This window comes from Carex rostrata, chromosome 25 (assembly GCF_964058835.1).
Source record: "Carex rostrata chromosome 25, lpCarRost1.2, whole genome shotgun sequence".
Lineage (NCBI taxonomy): Eukaryota > Viridiplantae > Streptophyta > Magnoliopsida > Poales > Cyperaceae > Carex > Carex rostrata.
In genome coordinates, this window is record NC_135942.1 from 6,789,492 (window position 1) to 6,814,972 (window position 25,481).

A 25,481-nucleotide genomic window follows, 5' to 3' on the forward strand; every position below is an offset into this window, starting at 1 on the left:
ATAGAAATATATCAATTTTTTTTGTTCCAACACACGATCATGATACTCGTTTTTTTTTATGATAAAAAAGGTCAAGTACCTCTACTTTTAGTGTTTTCATTGGGCTTCTATTTTCAAAACTTTAATTAATAACACAATATTTAATTCAGATATAAAAATAAATTCATTGTATATTATATGTATCATTTCTTTTTTCTAAAAACACCTAAACATTAAATATTGTTGGATTTACTGCTAACCTCGTTGAATTTAATGTCAACATTGAGCATATATGTAATCTAATTATGGATTGTTTACTGTTATATATGATTGTCAATTAAAGTGATCAAATAAGGTAATAGACAATTAATATATTCATTAGGATGTGGTTCATAAATGTGTAGAATAATTTAGGCAAAGATCAAATCATTGATGGACTGATTTAGAAATTTGCAATTTAGAAAAGTAGAAAAGAGGTCAGAAATCTGCCTTTATGGAGGATTGTGCTATCCACACGGATATCGATGCAATCGCACAGCTTTTGATGTGTCAGCACGGTTTTTGGTGCACATCACAAAATACCTTTTTCAATTTGGCAAATAACCATAAAGGTTATTATATATAAGGATTGGACCCCAAGGCACAAGGTAACCAAGAAAAGCACAGAAACTGAACATCTGTTTTTCTCTTAAGAAAAATACAGTTCTGTGTGTCTTCTATTTTTCTTCCACCATCAAAGAATAGAGAAGAGAAATTCATTAGGAAAATTTGGAGATGATTTCTCAAGGGCCACACCTTGCTGTCTTGGAAGACTTATTCCTCGACCCGACGACAAAAGGCGAGAATGACTTCTTGCATTTGAAGACTTGTCTCGTGCTCATGAAGATGGCTTACTCTGCTATGGTTTTGGTTATTCCATGACAAACGACATGGAATCAGGTATTATGTTCCGCACTTAAGATTTATGTTTTGAATCTCTTTGGCATAGGACGGTCCTTAGGTTAAGGTGGAGAACTGTTTCTCATTCCCCGGAGTGTTTGACCCCTAGATGAGATATAATTGTTTGATCTCTAGACAAGGCATAATTGTTTGGTCTTTATGATTCCCAACAAGTATATCATTACAATTTTATTTTGATTGAAATCATCAAGAGTTTACAGAAACATATTGACATGAATAATTTACACGCCATTGAATTTTAAACTTATCAAAATCAAAAAGTCATAATAAGTTTTATGTGTTTGTAAACTTAATAAATATATCACATATTTAACTGTTTTATTTTATTATTAATTGGACTTTTAAAATATTGTTATTAAGAAATAAAAAAAATTATATAAACATGTGTGAAGTTAAGACATTTTAGCTACTTTTTTTTTAATTGCATACTAAAATACCGTATACCACCACTTAGCTAGCCGCCATCGGCAATCAGGAATCTCAGCTTTTGCTGTCCAAATTAAAATCTATATATATATATATATATTTTTTGAGATATGTCCATAGGCCCCGCACACTCACACATCTTTCAGCCTTTGGCTGAGATCGAACCCACATCTCTCAAAGGAGAGTGGGGTGTCTTTACCATCTGCGCTACGGAGTGGTGACTCAACTATATATCTAACCCTATCAAAACCTTTACCAAATTATACTACATCTTTCCTCACGTTCTTTATCTACGTACGTTCACATCAAACTAATTTTTACACTCTAATATATTTTACCAAAAGAAAGAAAAAAAATCCATCTGTATCTACTAGAAACTTTGGATGCAGTCTGTATTCAGCCGGACACACCCATTACACAGTCCCATTCCGAAATACGTTCCAAAATCTCTAAACCCAATACAAATTTTGCCTATCTAGAATATCCGAAATTTTGTTTAGTTACCACAGTAATAATTTAAAATTAATTAGTTAATATTCTAAATTTCAAAATTTTAAAAATACCACCATGCAAGCTCAATTCGGGTGGCTTGTGTACTATTCTTTCTTAGTTGCGTTGTGTTTGAAATTTTTGTACTAAGTTTTTTTCTTGTTTTATTATATTTTATTCTGTGATGTTTAGAATTATATATTTGTATCAAATTAGACGGAGAAATTGTAGAAAATAAACGCATATTTTTAACAAAGAAGAAATTGCACTAGACGAAGCCAAAATATAGAGCGAAAACCATTATCTTTTCTTTCAGAAAATGGTGAAAAACGATTTGACTTTGTAATGATGGTGAGGAACTTTTTTTTTTCAAAATAGAAGGGGTATCTTAAACTTTGAATGTACTAAGAATCACGATAATTTCTCTATTTATCTAGAAATGACTTTTGAACCGAGATCAATAATTTAGATCCCAAACATTTTTATTTTTTATTTTTACTAACACACCAAGAAATAGATTAATTTTTCTTACAGCTAGAAAAAATCCTTTTTGAAAAATATTTCAGAATCTTTCTAGTACATCTAAATTATAAGATGTTTTATCTATTTTGTTTGATGTTCTTTCTATTTTTAAAACTTATTAAACAAATCAATTAAAAACAGCAAAATATTTGAATTTTTTGGATTTTTTGGGAGCTGCAGGGGGCCGTCATTTTTCGTTGCAACCCGAGTAAATATCAAATTTTATAGAGACAATGATCTTTTGATTTATTTTTTTTTTGTTGAGAGTATATTTAAAAATTTCGGTCCAAATTATATTTTTTGACCTCCAAATCAAAAAGTAGTATGCATATCCTACTGTAATTAATCCCTTACCATTCTCTCTCTCTTTATACACACTGTTCTGGACCAATCTCTGTGTTCATGATTCAGGACATGGAATTGGACTTAAGAGGAGGGCCCCCAGGACCCGCGCCTCCGCTCATTACACCAAAGCAAATCCTCTCTCTCTCTCTCATCTCTTACAGAGCTAATTGAATCAGCTCTTTTTCTTTCTTTTTTTTTTTTTAATCTTTGGAGCATACTAATTTAATTTTGTGTTGAGGGAGAGGAGCATCCAAGCATGCGTGATGCGTCTAAACAATGTTGTACTTGGTGCTCTACCTACGTATAGAGCTTTATGTCTCATAACGGGAGCAGGGAAACGTGTGCTGATATGTGGTGGATCATTTTGTGTCGAAGGCTGATTGGGTGTGTATTATCTATTCTAATAAGAAAACAAGAAAATAAGCTAGCTGAAAAAGATAGCCATAATTGATTTTATCTTATTGCATTGCTTGTTCCAATCATCGCGCATACCTTCAATTAATTTTGGGTTTCATAGACCCGTCGCATGTAGTGAATCGCATGAGATTGCAATTAAAAAAATTGCAATTAAATTTTCATACTATTTAACTCTGGCATGAACCACAAAATAAATTCCTTACAATAGCCATTTTTTTATGCGGCTTGAAATTAAATTCAGATCGTTATTTCTAATTATATTCTCAGCCAAAATTGTTTTAGTTAGCATCCCAATAATTCAAAATTAAACAAACACCACCCAAAACTTCAAATTTCAATTTTTACCACCGACGTACCCTCAGTCAGCGCACCAAAATTTTTGGTGCACGTCCTGGGGAAGCGTACCAAAATTTTTATTTTGGTGCGCCCAAATTTTTTATTTATTTTTGTTTTGAATTGTTTGAAATTTTTAGACTACATTTTTTTTTGTTCTGCGTATAATTTGTAGCATAAAACGTTCATCGAATTGGGTATATAATTTGTAGCAATTTGACTCCCAACTTAGTGCAAAACGATGCTCAGATTGTCCATATAATTTGTTGTAGTAATTTTTAGTTCAAATTTAGTCCAAAATTTTATTTGTTAAACAAGTGTGCTTTATTTTCTACAATTTCACCGTCAAATTTTATGTGTGTATATAATTTTAAATACCACAGAACAAAATCAAATAGAACAGAAAAAAAAACTATTCCAAATATTTCAAACAATTCAGAACAAAACTAAAAAAAAAAATTGGTGCGCTTCCTGAGGGTGCACACCAAAAAAAAAAAAACAATTTGGTGCACTTCCACATGATGCGCGCCAAAAAATTTGGTGAGCGAACTGAGAGCGCGTGGGTGGTAAAAAAACTAAAATTTAGAGGGATGAGTGGTGTTTGTTTAATTTGGATTAATTGATATGCTAACTAAAACAAAATCCGATATTCTCAGATATCTGAGGGGATACAGATCCGAATGTCACTGTATGCGAAAGAATTCTCGAACATAAGCAAAAGACTTCTAAATTACAATAACCTCTGTGTTTAAATAGTTAATTGTGTTCAACCCAATTAGCTAATTGGGTACAAGATAAACTGAAATTTTTAAATATACCATTATGCAAAAAAAAAAAACCAAACCATCACTTTCTCTCAAAATTTTGAATTTTGACATGGCCGCATTCCCAAAATGCGGCCACTTTTCTGCAGGCCGCATCTAGGGGATGCGGCCACCTTTTTTTTTTTTTTGCTTTTTTTCTCTTCTTCATGCAGTTCAATTTGAACGGAAAAAAAAGGGGTGGCCGCATCCCCTAGATGCGGCCCGAAAAGAGGTGGCCGCACCTAGGGGATGCGGCCATGTCAAAAATTGAAATTTTCAGAAGTTGTGGTTGTTTGGTTTATTTTTTTTGAAAGTATGGTATATTTAAAAATTTCGGCAAGATAAAAAAGCAATGCTCTAACTTATAATTTGCAATGCCCTAACTTCTAAAACTAAATATACTAATCATAATTTAAGAAATTTATCCCAATTTGAACCTTAAATTTAACCATAATTATAAATCATAATTTCAGAAGAAGGAATATAAAATTTCAAAGAAAGAGGACAAAGTTAGTTCGAACTTAAAGATCTCCATAAAACTCCCTCCTCCCTCCTCTGCTCTTATTGGATCTGCCCCTAATTACTAGTGGTAAATACAATAGCCTATGTGTAAGTCGCAAGTTTCAAAAATCCAAATAAACAATTTCTTGTAAATAATAAATAATTAGATGATTCTAACTCCAACCCTTACTCCAAAATTGTTGTTATAATTAAATACAGTGTTCTAAATAGCGTGCTATAGCATTTTTGGACCCTAAACGCTAAGCTATGGCATAATAACGTGCTATTTGAGCTACGGACGCTATAGCGGTAATAGCGATCCGCTATAGCGCATAACATGTAGCGCAAATAGCACCCGCTATGCAACATTTGCTGGTTTTTTTTTTCAATTTATATGAGCTTTAAATAAAGGCTTAGATTGGATTTTAACCGTAATTTTTTTTGCAATTGACGTACTAAGCTTTATATTAAACTATTTAAAAATATTTAATGAGAGATCCATCAAACGAAATCAAAATAAGAAAGCTACAACGCGCTATGCAACATGAGTTATTTTTTCTTTTTTTTTCAATTTATATGGGTTTTAAATAAAGGCTTAGATTGAATATATTAAGATATTTCTTGAAGTAACAAAATGATACTTACTATACAGTAGTTTGAATATTTTGAATATATTAAGATAGTTAATTATGTCATGATGTCTAGGTTATTTTAAAATTTAAATAGAAAAAAGATAGATTATGTCATGATGCTGAATATATTTTGAATAGAAAAAGATTGATAGTTTATGATATTAGTATTACTATGGATATTTTGAGTCGTAATTTGAATTTTGTATTGGTTCAATATGAATATTATAATTTTTTAATCAATTTGATATTATTTATTGTTCTATGAGACTTAGATAATGTTCATATTTAGTACAAATATATGATATATTTTTTTTATAAAAATAAGAAAACGTTATGCAGCATAGCTTTCGTTATAGCTTTTTTTATAGACTTCCCGCTATGACGCGATAAACGCTATTTAGAACCTTGATTAAATATGCATAAATTATATTGTTACATAATTGACTGTAGGAGAGAGAAACACAGGGAATCAAGAAACAGAAAAGACAAAGTTGGGCATGTCAAAGTAAATAGAGCAATAAATGGAATGAGGCGGGGCCTGCTCTCGGTCGGAGTCTGAGTCTGACCATTTGACTATCTGCTCTTGCAAAGAGGAGCCATTGGAGAAAGAAAGGGGAAAAGGAAAGAACAACGTGCACATCTTCACCCAAGTGCCATGTACTTGGTTTATTTCGTACACAAAAGGAATCTATATATATATTGACTGGTTGCTGCGCACGGTTCTTGTTAAATCAGATAGGCTGAGAGTAGAAACAATATATAATTAATTATGGGCCCGAACCTACTTATCTGCTCTACTGTACGTCTGTACGTACCAAGATCAAAATAGCAGGAACGACCATCTTATATATCCAATCTAATATTATTATTCTACATTAATACGATACATAAAGAACGGTTCATTTATAAGAGAATAAATTCATATGCATGGACCACATGCATACCTTTCGTATAAAGCTATATGATCTGAATTTGCAATGATATGGTTCTTACTTCTTACTATCTAGCTATTCTTCAGTAAAAGAAAAAGAAAAAGAAAATCCTCCCATTAAAGTATGAAATGCATGTCTTTAAAATTACAGTGTACTATGTATATATATATAGAGAGAGAGTTGGGCTCAAAGTAAAGCAAATGCTTTACTTCATGTTTATATCTTCAATTTGAAAGTTTAAAATGTCGATCCGAACCGTTCAAGTTGATCTCCATATTAAATTATGCTTGCAGACCAAATTTTACATTTTTTTAAAAGAAATTACTATTTCTTTAGAACTTTTGAAAATTGTTGTTTTTGATGGTCCAGATTTTTCTGAAAAACAACAATAAATTCTAAAGATATAGTAAAAAAATTTCAAAAAATGTAAAATTTGATCTCCAAGCATAATTTAATATGGAAATCAACTTGAACGTTCGGATCGACATTTTGAACTTTCAAATCGAAGATATAGACGTGAAGTAAAACATTCGCTTTACTTCGCAAAGTACCGTAGCCCAACTCTCTCTCTCTATCCATATATATATATATATATATATATGAATGTTACCAATGCTATATATAAGAAAACATGACAAATAATATAAATTTATGCACCTTGGAATTTGTATGAAAACAATATTCAAACAGCTCAATATATAAGGAGGTTGAACTCAAGTAATAAAAAGTATGAACTAAGAGATAGGGGGGCGGTAGTTCAGTTGACTAGGAGAAAAAGTATATTATAAGACTGTGCTTATTTAAATTAGGTCGAGAGTTTGAGCTCCTCTTACAATTTTGCAGCTTCTACAAAGTTTAAAAAATAAAAAATAAGAAGTATGAGCTAAATATATAAGCATGCAAGATAATTTATTTTAGAGGAGCTAGGAGGCACTGAGCAAATTAAACTTTACGCTATAAGCAAGACGCGACCCAAAAGTGCGAATCCGTATCACTCTAGATACCAGAGGTGCAAGCAGAAAATCCAGACCATTCTTTTAGCTTGGCAGAAATCTCAAAGCAGACCCCCTACATTCATAGTTAGTTATATGTACGTTTGGATGAAACAAAGAATAGAGCAAGAATAGAGTTGATCTCAAGTTTGAGAATAGTAGCTAATTCAACTTTTGGTTAGGTTAGTAGAATAGTGATCTAATAGTGAATTAGTGTTATTCTTGCTCCATCCAAACATTGAATAACTCAAAAAAATAGTATTATTCTCGGGTTATTTGGCATATTTCAAATCCATCATGCTCAAACTTATAGGAATTGATGAAAACGATTGGAGATTTGTACATTGTTAATGGGTCCCATATATGGATTAGTTTTGGCAATTCTCGCTAAATCAATTTCAGACTATATATCTACATCTATATAACTCAATCGATCTTATTCCATGTATGGGACCATTAACAATGGAAAATCAATACAAATGCTGTTGTGATAATCTATTTAACTATTATATATCAATAGAGGAGGGTTCAAATGTCTTCATGTTTTTGTGCCTCCATCATGCCTCCATCTCTCTCCATCATTTTCAAAGTTCAAACAGTCGATCCGAACCGCTCAACCTAACCTCCATACTAAAATATGTTTGGAGACCAAATTTTATATTTTTAGGATTTTTTTTACTATTTTTTTAGATAGGTACAAAAATACTGTTTTTAGATGGTTCAGATTTACTGATTTTGTACCTATCTAAAAAAATAGTAAAAAAATTCCTAAAAATATAAAATTTGGTCTCCAAACATATTTTAGTATGGAGGTTAGGTTGAGCGGTTCAGATCGACTGCTTGAACTTTGAAAATGATAGAGAGGGATGGAGGCATGATGGAGGCATGATGGAGGCACAAAAACATGGAGGCATTTGAACCCTCCTCATATCAATATCACAGAAATTGGATAGATTTCGTAATTTCATTTTTTTTTGGTATTTATAAAAAATTTGGCTGATAATAGCACACACAGCATGTGACATACATCGCAACTCAAACAATAAAACAATTCAAAAATACAATGCTGATTAATTAATGAGCCAATAGGACCTATTTAAGTGCTATTATCACACACAGCATGTGACATACATCGCAACTCAAACAATAAAACAATTCAAAAATACAATGCTGATTAATTAATGAGCCAATAGGACCTATTTAAGTGCTGCATGCTGTGTGTGCTATTATCAGCCAAATTTGTTATAAATACTAAAAAAAAAATGAAATTACGAAAACTATCCAATTTTTGAATGGTATTATAACCGAATTTCGATTTAATTTCTGAAATTATGTAAGTTATTATTTTTTTTAAAATAATAGGCCTTCAATTTTTAACTATCTATCATTTTTTGAAATTATGTTAATTATTATTTCTTTTAAATATCAATTTTTATAACTGGTTTTGTAATCTGCTATAAATTCGAAGCACACGATCACACTCAGACGGAGAGAAAGGAAGACACTCAGACAGACAAAAAGGAAGAGAAAAAAGAAAAAAAAAGTATTTTTTTATAACTAATTTGTAAATTATTTAATTTCTGAAATTATGTTACTTATTATTTAATTGTTATAAATTGTAGTTTATTATTTTTTTATAATTAATTTTATTTAATTCAGAAAATATTCAAAATAGAGAAAGAAGAGGATGAAAAAAAGAAAATATTCAGAAATTTTCGAATTTTATAAAAAAAATCACCTTTCCGGTTACTGAGTAACCCAACTCTATTTCCGGTTACCCAGTAACCCAACAAATGCTGTCTTTCCAGTTACCCAGTAACCCAACAATTTGCATGTATCCGGATACCCAGTGACTGAAAAATTATTCCAAATCCGGTTACTCAGTAACCGGAAGGGGTATAAATCGAAATACTTTCAAAAGGTGGGTAGATTTGGTAATTTTAAATTTTTTTGGATATTTATAAAAATTTCGAAGAAAAAATATATCCTAAGACTATGGTTATTTAAATTAGGTCCAGAGTTTGAGTTTGATTTTGCAATTTCTCTAAAGTTTAAAAAGAAAAAACAAGAAGTATGAGCTAAATATATAAGCATGCAAGATAATTTATTTTTGAGGAGCTAGAAGGCACTTGGCAAATTAAACTTTACGCTATAAGAAGGACAGGACCCAAAAGTGCGAATCCGTATCACTCCAGATACCTGAGGTGCAAGCAGAAAATCCATACCGTTCTTTTAGCTTGGCACAATCTCAAAGCAAACACCCTACATTCATAGCTAGTTATATTAAAGAATATATTTTGTTTATTATGTGGCATATTTCAAATCCATCATGCTCAAGCTTATAGGAATTGAAAACGATTGGACCTTAATGTCCTTTTACAGAAGAAAAACAAAATATAGGTTTTGTAGGGTAACTATTGATGATCCATGGAGATTTGTACATTAATAAGACAGTATTTGCGAAGGTAAAAAATGACTTTTCGTGACGGAGTACTGTCATAAATGTTTTTTTTCTATTTGTGACAGTACTTTTCGCAAGAAAGTATCGTTATAAATGAGTTTTTTCCCTCGCGAATAGTATCTACTTTGTTATTGTATATATATATATATATATATATATATATATATTGTTAATGGGTCCCATATATGGAATAAGAACATTAGTTTTGGCAATTCTCACTAAATCAATTTCAGACTATATATCTACACCTATATAACTCAATCTTATTCCATATATGGGACCCATTAGCAATGGAAAATCAACACAAATGCTGTTGTGATAATCTATTTAACTATTATATATATATGTCAATATCATAAAAAATCAGGCAGAGAAAACAAAAGGAATCATTCTCAATTTCTCATGTATATATTTTTAAGAAAGTTGTGTATGAGTTTAAAAAAATTTAAACTTTTACCATCAATATCATAGGGAAAAAAAAATAAGGCAGAAAAAAAAGAAAGGAAAAAGAATGACGGTAATACTTATAGGAAAATGCAGAAGCATTCTCATTTGTATTGTGGATATCGATGATGATGATCTGCTTGAGGAGAAGGATAAGAATAATATATCATATATGAGAAACAATCCAGTGGGTGTGAACCATAACAGCCATATATATATATACATGTAGAGTAGAATTAGGGTGCTCTTAAGCTCACCAAAGTTTTGGTGAGCTGAACTCTAAAACTCATAAAATCGATTTCAAATGACGAATCCGAACCATTGAAATCCGCCTACCTTATGTGTGATACATCTACATATGAAATCGATTTCTACTCTACATGTATATATACATACTAGTATCATACCCGTGCGTTGCAACAGGAACATATTATAAGAAACAAATATATTAATGAAAATAATAATTATTTAAAAATTAAAACACATGTTAATAGAAAATTTATATGATTATGTATTTTTAATTAACTTTAATCGTGATCTCTGATAACAATTTGATGATGTGATGATTTTTTATTTTTAAGTACCAATAATATCAAATAATTGCTCGATTCGAATCAAATATCAAATATCATACAACAATTCAATATCAACATATAATATGATATCAAAAAACATAAATAAAAAGTGTTATCGTGTGTATGTATAGGATACACACACACACACACACATATTATAAGAAAAATATATATTTACACACACGTTCCAATTTATATTCTTCTTTATTTCCAATTTAGAACACACACACACACACATTGATATATTATATATCGGAAATATATTCTAAATTGCCCACACCAATATGTATAGAAACAAAGAAAAAAAAATAAGAAAATAAAAAAAAAATGATTTTCATTATGATCCGTATAGAAACGAAGAAGTAAGGAAATAATAAATAAGAAAATAGAAGGTGGAGTCTTCTTAATTGAAGAGGAGAAATATGGAAAAAAAAAAAAACGGATAAATATATGCTAAATTTCATAATTTATTCAATTTTAATTGTAACATATCGTGTGGCAGCATATGTGGTGGGTATGTTTTTAACTAAATTTAGACTTCTATACATAAAACAAATGCATTTAATCAAAAGAAGACAAAATATGTAATTGGAGAGTTGAGATCAAATCCGAAGTTTCATCTCTCAATCGTAGCCGTTTGCGGATCGGACACCCAACGTGCTTAATAATAGAATAGAGATATAGAGAGAGAGAGAGAGAGGGGTTGGCTACTCTACCTACATAAGCGTATGAGAACATATACTTATAAGTTATTTTTGCATTTTGAATAGAGTAGAACTAGGGTGCTCTTAAGCTCACCAAAGTGTTTGGTGAGCTTGACTCTAAAATCCATCAAATCAATTTCAAATGACGAATCTGAACCGTTGAAACCCGTCTACCTTACGTGTGATGCGTCTACATGTGAAATTTTTAAACATTCGAATTAATTTAGTATAAAGTCAAGCAGTCAAAAAACGTTCAAATAATGAATGCACTAAAATTAATTTATTAACCTTCTAATTTTGACCGATTGACTTTATACTAAACTAATTCGAATGTTTAAAATTTCACATGTAGACGCATCACACGTAAGGTAGGCGGGTTTCAACGGTTCGGATTCGTCATTTAAAATCGATTTGATGGGTTTTGGAGTCAAGCTCACCAAACACTTTGGTGAGCTTAAGAGCACCCTAGTTCTACTCTTTGGAATATCTAAATGGTTGATTTGAAGTGCTTAACATGTTTTCCATATTAAATAATATGTATTTGGAGACAAAAAAAAATTAGATTTTTTTTTTATGACTGTTTTGAAAATTTCTGAAAAAAAATAATAAAAAAATTTCAAAAAATATAAAATTTGGTCTCTCCAAGCATATTATAGTATAGAGAATATGTTGAGTGCATCAGATCGACTATGTGGACATTAAAAATGCAATAATGACTTATAAGGATATGCTCTCATATACTTATAAAAGTAGAGTAGCTAACTTATATACCTATAGAGAGAGAGATGGGCTACGGTGAGTTGCGAAGTAAAGTGACTATTTTACTTCACGCTCATATTTTGCGATTTTAAAGTTCAAAACGTCGATCCGAATCGTTCATCTTGTTCTCCATATTGCAATGTGCTTGGAGACCAAATTTTACATTTTTTGGAATTTTTTTACTATTTATTAAGCAATTTTGAAAGTCGCTGATCTGATGGTCCAGAAAATTTTACTGTTTTTACTGTTCACAGCAAAACAGCAATTTAAAAAAATGCTTAATAAATAGTAAAAAAATTCCAAAAAATGTAAAATTTGGTCTCCAAGCACATTTCAATATGGATTAAACATCTAACGGTTCAGATCGGTCGTTTGGACTTTCAAAATAAAAATACGGCGCGAAGTAGAAATACGTTTTACTTCGCAACTCACCGTAGCCCACCTCTCTATATATATATATAGAGCTAGGCTACGGTGAGTTGCGAAGTAAAACAACTATTTTACTTCACGCTCATATTTTGCGATTTTAAAGTTTAAAACGTCGATCCGAACCGTTCATCTTGTTCTTCATATTGAAATGTGCTTGGAGACCAAATTTTATATTTTTTGGAATTTTTTTGCTATTTATTAAGCAATTTTGAAAGTCGCTGATCTGATGGTCCAGAAAATTTTACTGTTTTTTACTGTTTATAGCAAAACAACAATTTTAAAAAATGCTTAATAAATAGTAAAAAAATTCTAAAAAATGTAAAATTTGGTCTGCAAGCACATTTCAATATGGATTAAACATCTAACAGTTCGGATCGGTCGTTTAGATTTTCAAAATAAAAATACGGCGTGAAGTAGAAACGCGTTTTACTTCGCAACTCACCGTAGCCCACCTCATATATATATATATATATATATATATATATATATATATATATATATATATATATATATATATCTTTGATACATTGATTACTCACAATGTATACCGGATGTTTCCATGGATAAAAAGAATCTAATTACTAGTAGCTATTCAATATCTATAAGAAAAGACAAATGAGATTATCACCCCATATTTGAAGTTTATGATTAGATATAAATGTTAAATGTAGAATCTAATAAATTGAAACTTTTGATTGCCAAATGTGTTAATTTGAATTTAAATTAGAGGATAATATTTTAATTTGAAATTTGAATAAAATAAAATAAAATTCAATGAGTAAAGCTAGATGTATGAATTATCTAGAGACAAATAAGAAGCCAACAAAACAACAAAATTAAGTTATCTCATAAAGTTTTAATCTTTCATAGACTTGTCACTGTACTATTCCTAAAAGTTCATCAGAAATATAAATAAGGCTGATTTCTGATCTCACGTCCCTGTCCCATTCTATGGATATGATTTGATCTAAAAAAAAAAAGTGAGCATATAAGTACCAAGTAGTCAAGTACTAACACATGTTATATCAGCAATCAACAGATCACTCCCTGCCCATTGCCCTTGCAGCCTTTCCTGGCTTTACTTGGTTTATACATTTAGCTCCTGCATATCCATATATATAATGCCCATTCTTCACTGATATAGTAAAATACCCGGTCCATTTATCAGTGGAACTCAGATCCCTAGCTAATTTTGAGTTTGGATCCAGATTGTTGAACCAAATTTGACCACAAGCTAGATACTCCATGTACAGTGTATATTTGTGCAAAAAGAAAAAGGAAAAATAGCAGTGAGGCCTTTGATCCGGTATGTTTGGTTGTGTCAAGAATAGAGGCTATTCTAAAATAGTGGATATTTAAAATAACAATGTGCATTCAAATAACATTTTTGCTATTCATAATAGTTAGAATAGCTGCTATTTTCTATTTCTTGTGAATATTGGAATAGCTACTATTCGAATATGTGAAGAGAGAAAAAAGTGATTCTTTCTTGGATTTTCATTAACACGTTCACGAAATAACAAAATTGACACTACTTAATTTATGTTATCTCTACGTTGTGACAATTTGTTTAAGATCTCACTTGCCTATATTTTATCTTAATTAGCACCTTGTTTATTTATCGGTTATAACTATTCACTATTTCAAATGTACAATCCAAACAACGTTTCTAGTAATCCGAATAACACGATTTTCACACTAATCTAAAAATCATTATTTTTTCTCTATTATTATTTACTATTCTCAAATTTCGTTATTCTAGCTATTCTAACCCTCATCCAAACGTACCAATATAACTATAGAGTCCGTGTTCGCCTAGGTGAGGTACAATTTAAAAAAAAATGAACGGTTCAGATTAATTCCATTCATATCCAACTCAATCCGATCCCTATTATAACTGTCGGAGGCCTGCTTTGAGATTTGTGCCAAGCTAAAAGATGAGTACGGATTCTCTGCTTGCACCTCAGGGACCTGGTGTGATACAGATTCACTCATAAGTCATATCTATAAGCACAACCCAAAAAGTTCCTAATTTGTATTGTGTGAATTGCAACCGTGTGCAATTTTTCCTCGAACTGCATGATGTTCGGATAGAAATTCACTCTTTACAATTATTAATGACTCTTATTTGAAATACATGTTTTGATAAATAAGATGCTTGATCAGAGACTGTTCAAATTTTATGTTCCTCTCTGAACAAATTTATGACAACGGGTCAATTCTCTAACACCTTGTTTGGATGGAGAGTAGAGGAAGGAATGGGAGGTGAAAAATATAAGAGAATGAAATGGAATAGAAAGAAAGATTAATATATTTAACTTCTTTGTGTTTCGATAATTAATGAGGGAAAATAAATTTAATTTTCTTTTCTGTTTTATTTCTTGTTTGATTGATTAAAATTTGGAAGGTTAATGAGAAATTTGATGGCTGCATGTAGGATCGTGACAAAAAAATATGTATGAGAATTATATAATTAAGATATATAATTACACATTTGTGTTGCACTCCATATTAGAAGGGAAACCGATTTTATTGATTACAATAATACAAGGTTAAACATTTTACCTCCTGTAACCTTCACCTCCGACATAATTTTATTAACTAAAGTATCAAATACAATTCGACAGAAAAAAAAAAATATATATTTCCATTCCCTCCCTTCCTATACTCTCCATCCAAACAAGGTGTAAGGTAAAATAAGGGGAAAAAAAAAAGATAAATGGAAAATTACCAAATTGGTTATATATATAGTACCTGGAATTACCACAGTTTTTCATTTGCCATCCGTTTATTTACCTTTATTTTATTTATGTAATGTTATTTGACAGAACTTCGGCAGGAAATACATTAAAACAATTAGTGATAATGAGTCTGCTGCTGCATCATGCATGATCCCTACATAAAACATATAGACAATGCTCTCAAATAAAAACAAAACAATTAATGGCGTGTTTGCTATCATGTCTTTGCTGACACAACTCACACGAGGCATTCTTTGCTGCTTTGAACTCACGATCCCAACATGCACGGCTATCGAAATAATGCAGTGCATGTGTCATTATTGGTGTCTAACAGTACAATCAAAATTAAACTGGTTAAATTAGATTAAAAATATTATTTAAAAAAAAAATACAATCTCGCTTGCTTAAATAACTGAGCAAGCGATTCAAAAAAAATTATTATTGCTCTGGACTGCATCAGAGTTAATAGGCTAATTTTTGTAAGGCTTGATTCTAAAGGATAAAGCCTGAAATCTCTTATTGTCAAAATCGGTCCAATTCCAAAATTGGTTGTGAAGGCCTATATTACTCACCTTTAGCAGCCCCAGCAATCTCTAATTGTCAGCTTTGAGATCAATACACCTGTATGTTTTTACCTTTCTCACCTTTAGCTTTGAGATCAATACACTTGTCAGCATAATTTTTCATTGATAAAGTTTAAAGCCAGCATGGAAGAAGGTAAGACTAAACAAAAAATCACAAGTTATGATCTATTACTGGCTACAAGTCCTTGTCATAACTAAAATACCAAGGGCAAGCGAGTCTTTCCCCAAACAATGGAAACGTGTAAAAACAAAAAAAATACAATGTAAGCTCAAAAAGAATAAAAGAAATTATATGTACAAAAAACCATCTGGTTATCTTACAATTATATCCACAGAAAACAGTTCCCTGGAGAGAAGCAATAATAATCTAAGTCCTTCTATTGATAGGCCTGCTCACTGAGGAGCTTAATTTTAAGCTTGTCATATCACCTCGCCTTTCGGACAGTATTTTCTCTCAGGCTCCTAAAGTGACTCAAAATCTGTTGTGCCTGCAGCAGCATACGATTTTGCAGATTTACTTGTCAATAATCAAACATTACTCTTGTTTGGACGAGAAGTACCAAAACTTGTGACCAGAGCACATAAGTACCAAAACTTGTGACCAGAGCACATAGAATTGTGCTAATAAAGTGTCCCGTGCTATTTAGGTAGTTTTGTAGGGTTATCCAGGGTATTTCAAATTTACAGGGCACAAATGATATTTTTCACATTAACCAGGAGTGAACACGTGATTTAACCTGAGGAAAACAAAAGAAACAGAAAAGACACGAGGAAAAAATAAAACAAAACGACTTTTCGACATCTGTCAGACCATATCAGATCTGGAATTTTGAAGGGAGGAAATACATGGGAGCATTGCACATTGTTGTACCAAAATGAAGGTAAAATGAAAAGCATAGTTTGCATACCTTTTCCTTTGCTCTAGGTGTACCAAATTGAGACAAGGCAATAAGAGGAGGTACAGCGCCTTCTTGCAAAACAAGGCTACAAAACTTGGTGCTATTAATAGAGAGCTGCAGCAAAGCAGATGCAGCATTCTCCTTCCCTCTCTGCGTACCAGTCTCCAAGGTCTCAACCAGCAAAGGAATACCACCTTCCTGAACAATCACAACGCGACCTTCATGTATTGTCGATAGATTTGCCAAGAGCGCCACGGACTTGTCTACCATCCCAGTACTGGGATCCATCAACAATATCAGATACCTGACCGCACCTGCTTGCACTATGCGTGCCTTGTTTTCATGTTGGATTGACAAGTTGAACAGTGCCGTGGCAGCATCCTTTCTCCCTCTCAGAGTACCGGTGCCTAGTAAATCAACTAATGCGTGGATTGCATCTGAGCTACCAATTTTGATCTTGTACTCTTCTAGTGTAGAGAGGCTGAACAGGGTTGCAGCTGCATTTTGTTTAGCCAAAGGTGTACCAGACACGAGCACATAAATGAGAGATCGCAATGCACCAGCTTCAGCTATTAGACCCTTGTTCCCATTGTTAATAGATAGGTTAAGCAGAGCAGTGACTGTGTTTTCTTGTACATCAGTGCATTTTGAATGAAGCAAGGAAATGAGAGGATGAATGGCTCCTAATTTGGCAATTAGAATGCGGTTTTCAGCGTTATTTTTTTAGAGAAGCCTCAGCTCATATGCACATCTAACCTGTGTATCAGGGTTTAGGTCTTTTAATCCCTCCACTAGCTTTTCTACATGAAATCTGGTTGCCGAATCATCATGGGTTGTACTTGATAAGTTAGTGCGGGACAAATCAGGAGAGAGTAAGGGTCCGCCATCCTTACTGAAAGGAGAGCTCAATTTTTCATCAAATTACTCGCTAGTACATCAATACTAGAGATCACACTCGAATTAGATTCGCTACGGGTACTAGAGCTCCTATGATCAAGGAAATAGCTGCTTTGCATCTGATGGTCGCTGGTACAATAGGAACTCTCCTCCTCTCCATCTACACATGAAATCTCATATTTTTGTGCTTGTACTCGATTTACAGGTTTAGTATTGGATATGGAAGTTGGTTCTCTACACTGCCAAGGACTTATCATGAAGGGGCTCACAAACTCGTTGCAAGAGATGGACTCAAGATACATGAGATTGTTTTCTTGACACCAAGTTGAGATCAATGCCTTGACAGTGTAATTTGAAACAAGATCAGTATGTTGAACATTCTACCTGATGATGGGACAAATTCTTAGCCCATTATCAAGCCACTTCTGTATATAAGACCTCTCAAATGTTTGTCCAACATAAGTTGCAGAGAAAGAGGACACCTGAAATGGGTAGGGATCGAGACCCCATTTATGGAGCTATATTTCTCAAATTTTGGAACACAATATCAGATATGCAAAACAAGTTGAATCATCTGATTTATCATGGCAAGGTCTTCAGGTTTATGCTTGGTTTCGAGCTTCAGTCTATCCTTTTCGAGTGCTATGGTTTCCATCAGCAGTTCCTCATTTGATGCAAGACCGAGAGTATCCACTATCTTCAAAATCTTTTCAATGCTGGGAATGAGTCCTTGAGGTCCATCTGAGCAACCACTATCAGTTCTGTCAGTGGGTCCCTTTGTCTACATTCAAGTTTCCGCATGCATTGCTGAATCAAAAAGTTGGGACATCAATAGGCTTTCCAACAAATGATCTAATTAAGACATGAAATTTGGGCTGGAGCATACCAGAAACAGGACTCAATGAAGTTCCTACTGACTATTTATATTCGGGTTTTTTTTCCTTTGAGATCATGTGACCATATCATGAGATTGAACTCTATTAGGGAATACAAATGGCCTCAATGAGCATCATTAAGCCAAAATTAAGTAACGACGCCATAAAAAAGAGACAGGGACAAACATAACAACTAAGCACTGGCAGAAATTTTGACAAGTACATAATTGAACCAGTAGCAACCAAAATGTAATAATCATATGCTGCCGATATTGAAATAACAACGAGAATACACAATTAAAAGCACAAAACATACCACCTTGTTAAATCACACCAAGTACCTGAGTGACAGACAAAAGAGAAGGAAAGGAATAAGCGGGCAGCAAATTGCTATAGAGTTGACAAATGCGCATGGACAAATTGCGTATGCTGGACGCCATTTGGCTGCTTCTGATAAACTAGTAAATAATAAAAAAAAAAAAAAGCAACAATGACCATTTCTTAATGAAATAATATGACCAGTCTTAGTTTGAACAAGTTGAAAAAGAAAAGAAACAGAAGCGAGCGAGCTCTCACACTGTAGATCTTGCCGAACCTATGAGGTCCTTTCTCCAAAAAATCTCTAGCCTCATTGACAGCCATGTCAAGCTCATCAATTGCTGTCACCAGCCGTTCATCCCAAGGGAAGGGAGAACCAAATGCCTCATCTATTATGCATTTTAATGGCTTTAACATGCCAACTATGCACTTGAACTCATTTATTGCTGCAGTTTTGCTGGTCTGACAATAAACTAGATGCAAAAGCCTTGATATGCTGTTTATTAGTGCCCCTATACTTCTTCTGTCCATTTTACCTACAACAAATGAACTAAAATATGAGCTTAACACCACTTTCACTTCTTCCTTGTTTCTCCAATAATTGCTGCATATTTGATATTTCATTGAAATGTTTTGGTAACATAAATCATGAACTTAAGGTGGCCAGCTATTCTACTGTTTGTGAAGCACCATGCTCAAAATTAGAACCTTCTACCATAGAAAGCAATAGTACATTGTTGCTACTGGGTTTGAATAATTTATCTGCAGCCCATGATCCGATTATTGGACCCCCCACTATTCTACTGTTTGAAGAAATAATATCTTTTTTTCCTCTTGAAATGAAGTATTTACTTATCATTAAAAAAAGGAAAAAAATTAAGATTCTATTACAGCTATTTATAACTCATTATAAAATTTGTCAAACATCATAGATTTATATATAATTAATTTTTGAAAAAGAATGCAAGTCATCCATGCATCAAACATATATATTCTTTGAAAAATAAGGACCTTAACTGTATATTTATATATATATATATATCACTAACAATGTCAGGAACGGACAAGCAAACACTATGGCAAAAAAGGGTATTTGCGACCCGTATCAGTGACCGGTGTTTTCGCCGATCGCTGAACCCTTTTTTCTAGAAGAAAAAAATTAAATTAAAAAGATCATGTGCACTTGTGCAGTCTTTTGTATCTGTACAGAATATACATATTAGCTCGAGCAATTGTTATAATTTTTAATAACAATTTTTGCATGTGGTTCTTGGATATTTTGGACCTTCATCTTATTTCGGGTATAATTTGTAACTAACTATAACTTCCTCATTTGTTCAAGTGAATGTGTGCTACTTCATAAAAGGAAAAACAAAGACGGGTCAAATATTCAAGTGAAATGTTGAAAATGTTTTGACACCCAATTGATTCAATTCATTGTATTTTCTTTTTGAGTGAGTCTATGGTACTATGCATATTACGATTTGTTACTGTGCTATGGCTCTATATTTGAGTTTTCAAATCCTAACGGTCGATCCGAACCGTTCATCTTGTTCTCCATATTAATATGTGTTTGGAAACCAAATTTTACATTTTTTGAAATTTTTTTGCTATTTTTTTTAGATTTATTGAAAATCACTGTTTTTGGATGGTCCAGAATTTTCAGATCAAGTGATTTTCTAAATATGTAAAAAAATAGTATAAAAATTTCAAAAAATGTAAAATTTGGTCTCCAAACACATATTAATATGGAGAACAAGATGAACGGTTCGAATCGACCGTTAGGATTTGAAAACTCGAATATAGAGCCGTAGCACGGTAATAACCCGTGTTATGCATAGTACCATAGACTCACTGTTTATTTTTTTTCAATTGTTTGAAGGATCCATATAAAGAGGATAATAATCAAAGAGAGTAGTGCTTAAAATAGGCTAATTTGATTCAAGTCGTACATAGGATTCCGATGCACAAATGTTAAGCTGGTTCTGATTGCAATCTCAACCTTTTTTTTTTGACATAATCACCTAATTACTGGCAATATTCTAATCTCAAGTTTCAAAACCATGTGATAAATATCATGTGTTAAATCCGAAGTCTAAAAGCATTTTAGTTTTAAGTGGCTTTGTTAAGTTGTAGCCCTCTATTACTGTTTTTGTTTATTGTAAACCAAAAAAATATACACCATATATGTATGCTATACATGCTTCTAATCAAATATAGTTTACTACGTTTCTCAAATTATATCGATCTTTATTTAAGGTATACGTGATGTCATTTTTTCCTTTTTCCTTCTCTGATAAACAAATAAAAAAAATTTCCTCTAAAAATGAAGTATTTAATTACTTGTCATTAAAAAATAAGAGAGTTAAAAATTAAGATTCTATCATGGAAGGAAGTATCGGCCGATCCGGATCAGTATCGGCCGTTCTGGATCGATATCGGCCGTAACTGATCCGATACCTTGCCAATTAACGCGAATTCTATATTTTTCGTCCAATTTCTGTCATTCTGGTCCGATTCTAATAATTATTCAACAGAATGAACTATGCACATCCATTGTGTGCCCGTGATTAAATAGAGAAGAAGTGGAGAACTATGCACATCCATTGTGGACTCGTGATTAAATAGAGGAGAAGTGGAGAACTATGCACATCCATTGATTAAATAGAGAACTATCAACTATGCACATGAAGTGATCCAATATCTCCATTTTTTCATATACAGACGACGATAAAGTGATTTAGTCAGCACGACATAGTTTCTGGCAGTGAAAGAGTGTGTTTATAGTTTTAATGCTTGTATTATTTTGTCTTAGTGGATTATTTGATTGTAATCATTTATCTAAATATAAATTATTGACAAAAAAATTTTTATCAATTTTTCCTATTTTTTTAGTGTAAAACAAGTTTCTGGCAAAAAAGTCTGATTTTCCGAGCTAAATTAGCTAATTCCGGCCAATTCACCGATCTCGAATCGGTATCGGCAGGGACCAATTCTGATTTTGATTCCGATTTTTCCCATCATAGATTTATATATAATTAATTTTTGAAAGAGAATGCAAGTCATCCATGCATCAAACATATATATACATATAGAGGAGGGTTCAAATGCCTCCATCTTTTGTGCCTCCACCATGCCTTCATTTTTTAAAACTTTAATAATTCAAAATTTAAAACTTAAAAGTCAAAATAAAATCGTTAGATGTGATCTATATTATTTTCTCTATGTGCTCATAAAAAATTATCACATTTCAATTTTGTTTTTATGTAAATCAATAAGTTCAAAAATCAACGTTTAGAAATCATTCACATTAGTGCATTTTTTACAAGCTCTTGATGACAATCAAAATAAAATTGAAATGCCATAATTTTTTGCACGTGCATAAATAAAATGATGTATATCATATCCAATGGTTTTATTTTAACTTTTAAGTTTTAAATTTTGAATTATTAAAGTTTTAAAAAATGGAGGCATTTGAACCCTCCTCTATATATATATATATATATATTCTTTGAAGAAGGAGGACCTTAACTATATAGAGAGAGACAGGCTATCATGCTTTGCAAATTAAAGTGGGTGTTTTAATTTGTGTTCATATCTCTAGTTTCAAAGTTTAAAACATCGATCCGAACCGTTCAAGTTGATATCCATATTAAATTGTGCTTGGAGACCAAATTTTACAAGTTTTGAAAAATTTTTACTATTTTTTTAGAATTTTTCAAAATTACTGTTTTTGATGGTCCAGAATTTTCTGAAAAACACTTATTTTGAAAAATTCTAAAAAAATAGTAAAAAAATTTTCAAAAAAAATATAAAATTTGGTCTCCAAGCACAATTTAATATGGATATCAACTTGAACAGTTCAGATCGACGTTTTGAACTTTGAAACTAGAGATATGAGCGCAAATTAAAACACCCACTTTAATTTGCAAAGTATAGTAGTCTTAATATATATATATATGAGGAGGGTTCAAATGCCTCCATGTTTTTGTGTCTCCATCATGCCTCCATCTCTGTCCATCATTTTCAAAGATCAAACAATCGATCCGAACCGCTCAACCTAACCTCCATACTAAAATATGTTTGGAGACCAAATTTTATATTTTTAGGAATTTTTTTACTATTTTTTTAAATAGGTACAAAAATACTGTTTTTAGATGGTTCAGATTTACTGATTTTGTACCTATCTAAAAAAATAGTAAAAAAATTCCTAAAAATATAAAATTTGGTCTCCAAACATATTTTAGTATGGAGGTTAGCTTGAGCGGTTCGGATCGACTGTTTGAACTTTGAAAATGATGGAGAGAGATGGAGGCATGATGGAGGCACAAAAACATGGAGGCATTTGAACCCTCCTCTATATATATATATATCACTAACAATATCAGGAACGGACGAGCAAAGTGATCAAAATAAAGAGGGCTTTAGTAAAAGACATATATCCCCTCAATTAATAGTTTCCTTATAACAGTAACAATTGATAATTGTATATAATACTGATACAGATATATATCTTCAAGAAATAATATTCCAGCCTTAACTAAATTCATTGTAGAACCGTCACATCTCTAATGCAGATGCAGCAACATATAAAATAGAAAATGAAAATAAAATGTGTTCAACTTTACCTTTGTATTTCTTTTATCTTTCCTTTTTAAAAAAACCTTTACAACTGTGATTATAAAATACTTACATTGAAAAGGACAAAGGGAAGAGGAGGGGGAATGAATCTGTTTTATTTTCAGTATATATAGATAGCTGGAATGGTCAAAGCAAAAGAAATTTAGAAGGACATAGTCTCCACTAGTGCTTTAATACCATAAAAAGAAATTGTTTGTATACCCAAATAGAAAGAATACAAATAAAGCTGACAAAGGTGAGATCCTAGTAGATATTGCAAGTAATGAATAGTCAGATCAAAACACAGTATTTCCTTATTTGTCAACAGCACCATTAGTACGGGAATGAATGACAAAAACCAAAAGATGTGATAAAAGCAAGAGCATAAAAGATTCGCAGAAAAACTACTAACCTTACTGGCATATCAGATCAGACCAAGTGGCAGAAAACTAGGGTTGCTATGCTGAAGTTGCACCAGTAGAAGGTAGCGCATCTGATGAAGAAGATGGCATGTTTCCTGTTCCTCCCTGAGTTGGCTTCTTGCGCTTCTTCTTCTCATAACTGACGCCGCGTGCCTTAGTCTGAAGCTCACGTACTTCGCGAAGGTACAAGCGTACAGCCCTGGCAGCAAAAGGGTTGGTCTCAGGGATGCCTCCGTTCTCCTCATAGGCAGCACGGAGACGGCCAATGAGTGCATCAAGGGATCCCCATGCTTGGCGAAGAGGGCATGGGCAAGGGACCGGAGGGTTTGGGCGGCCAAAGAAGGGGCACATTTGCATGTGCACCTTTGTCTTTCCGAACTGGTCGAGGAAGCGGAGATACTCTAGCACATGTGCGCCGCTGCACTGTGCGAGGGAGAGGGGTGGCCGGTGGTTCTTCAGGTACTGACCAAAGGTGTTCCAGTCACGTCGCTTCTGTGCCTCATAGCGACTCGGAGACGGGGATTGTGATGAAGGGCTTGTGGCGGTGCTGGTGGGGGGAATGATTGTCAGGGTTGATGGATTGGAAGAGAGAAGAGGCGGTAGGGGGATTGATGTTGATGCTGTGTTGTTCATGTCCATTCTTAGGTGGAGGTGCTGTTGGTGTGTGTGTGTGTGTCGGCTGAGTGGGAATCGGGTAGTACCAGTGAAAAAGGCTTGATCAATTATTTAACCCTAATTTTGTGGGTGGGGTTGCACTTTGGTGATTGAGGAGAAATAAGGAGAGATGGTGATTGGTTATAATGGTCTTGTGATAATAATGATGTTGTTCCCTATCATTGAAGTGGGTGCTTCTCTTTTAATTTCCTTTCTTCTTCCTCTCTCTACTCGCCTCGGCTTATTAATCAATTTGCATGTATACAGGTTGGAACCACTTCACTGAATGCTTGCAGTAAATTTCTTCTTATTATTAGAAGATTAGGTATTCTGTTCAGGTCCTGTGCATATATAAAATTTCTTTCAACAATTTTATCAAGGCCAAAAGAAGAAAACAAATTAATTCGATACATACTAATAATAAGAACAAGAAATTTAAGAAGAAACTAATTAAGAGATGAAGTACTGTAGAAGAAAACAGCAGAGATCTAAACTTGAGATACTGTAGAAGAAATGGAGTCATCCATGCTTCGCTTTGCTTTCCTGAAATGTTAACTGTAGAAACTCCTTATGCGGAAGTGCCATCAGGAATTAAACAAAATGCTTTGATTCTCCAGAAAGGACTTCGTTTTCTTGTAGCATCTGCTACTGTTAGAGAGGATTTCTAAAGTAGACGAGAGAGAGAGAGAGAGCATAGGGTTGGGTGGGGACTGGGATCTGCACCCATCAGATGGTACGAAATTCATTTCATGGTTCATAGAAAGGACA

General features: G+C 32.7%; 1 pseudogene across 1 annotated transcript; it reads right to left on the reverse strand.

The window, feature by feature from the left end:
* Positions 1 to 16,304: 16,304 nt before the first annotated feature.
* On the reverse strand, positions 16,305 to 19,441 carry LOC144543629 (U-box domain-containing protein 3-like; annotated as a pseudogene). The gene is made up of 4 exons (XR_013508023.1): positions 19,276 to 19,441; positions 19,041 to 19,157; positions 16,937 to 18,631; positions 16,305 to 16,516 (listed from the first exon to the last, which is right to left on the reverse strand). The product of XR_013508023.1 is annotated as a U-box domain-containing protein 3-like (transcript).
* Between the last annotated feature and the right edge of the window lie 6,040 nt (positions 19,442 to 25,481).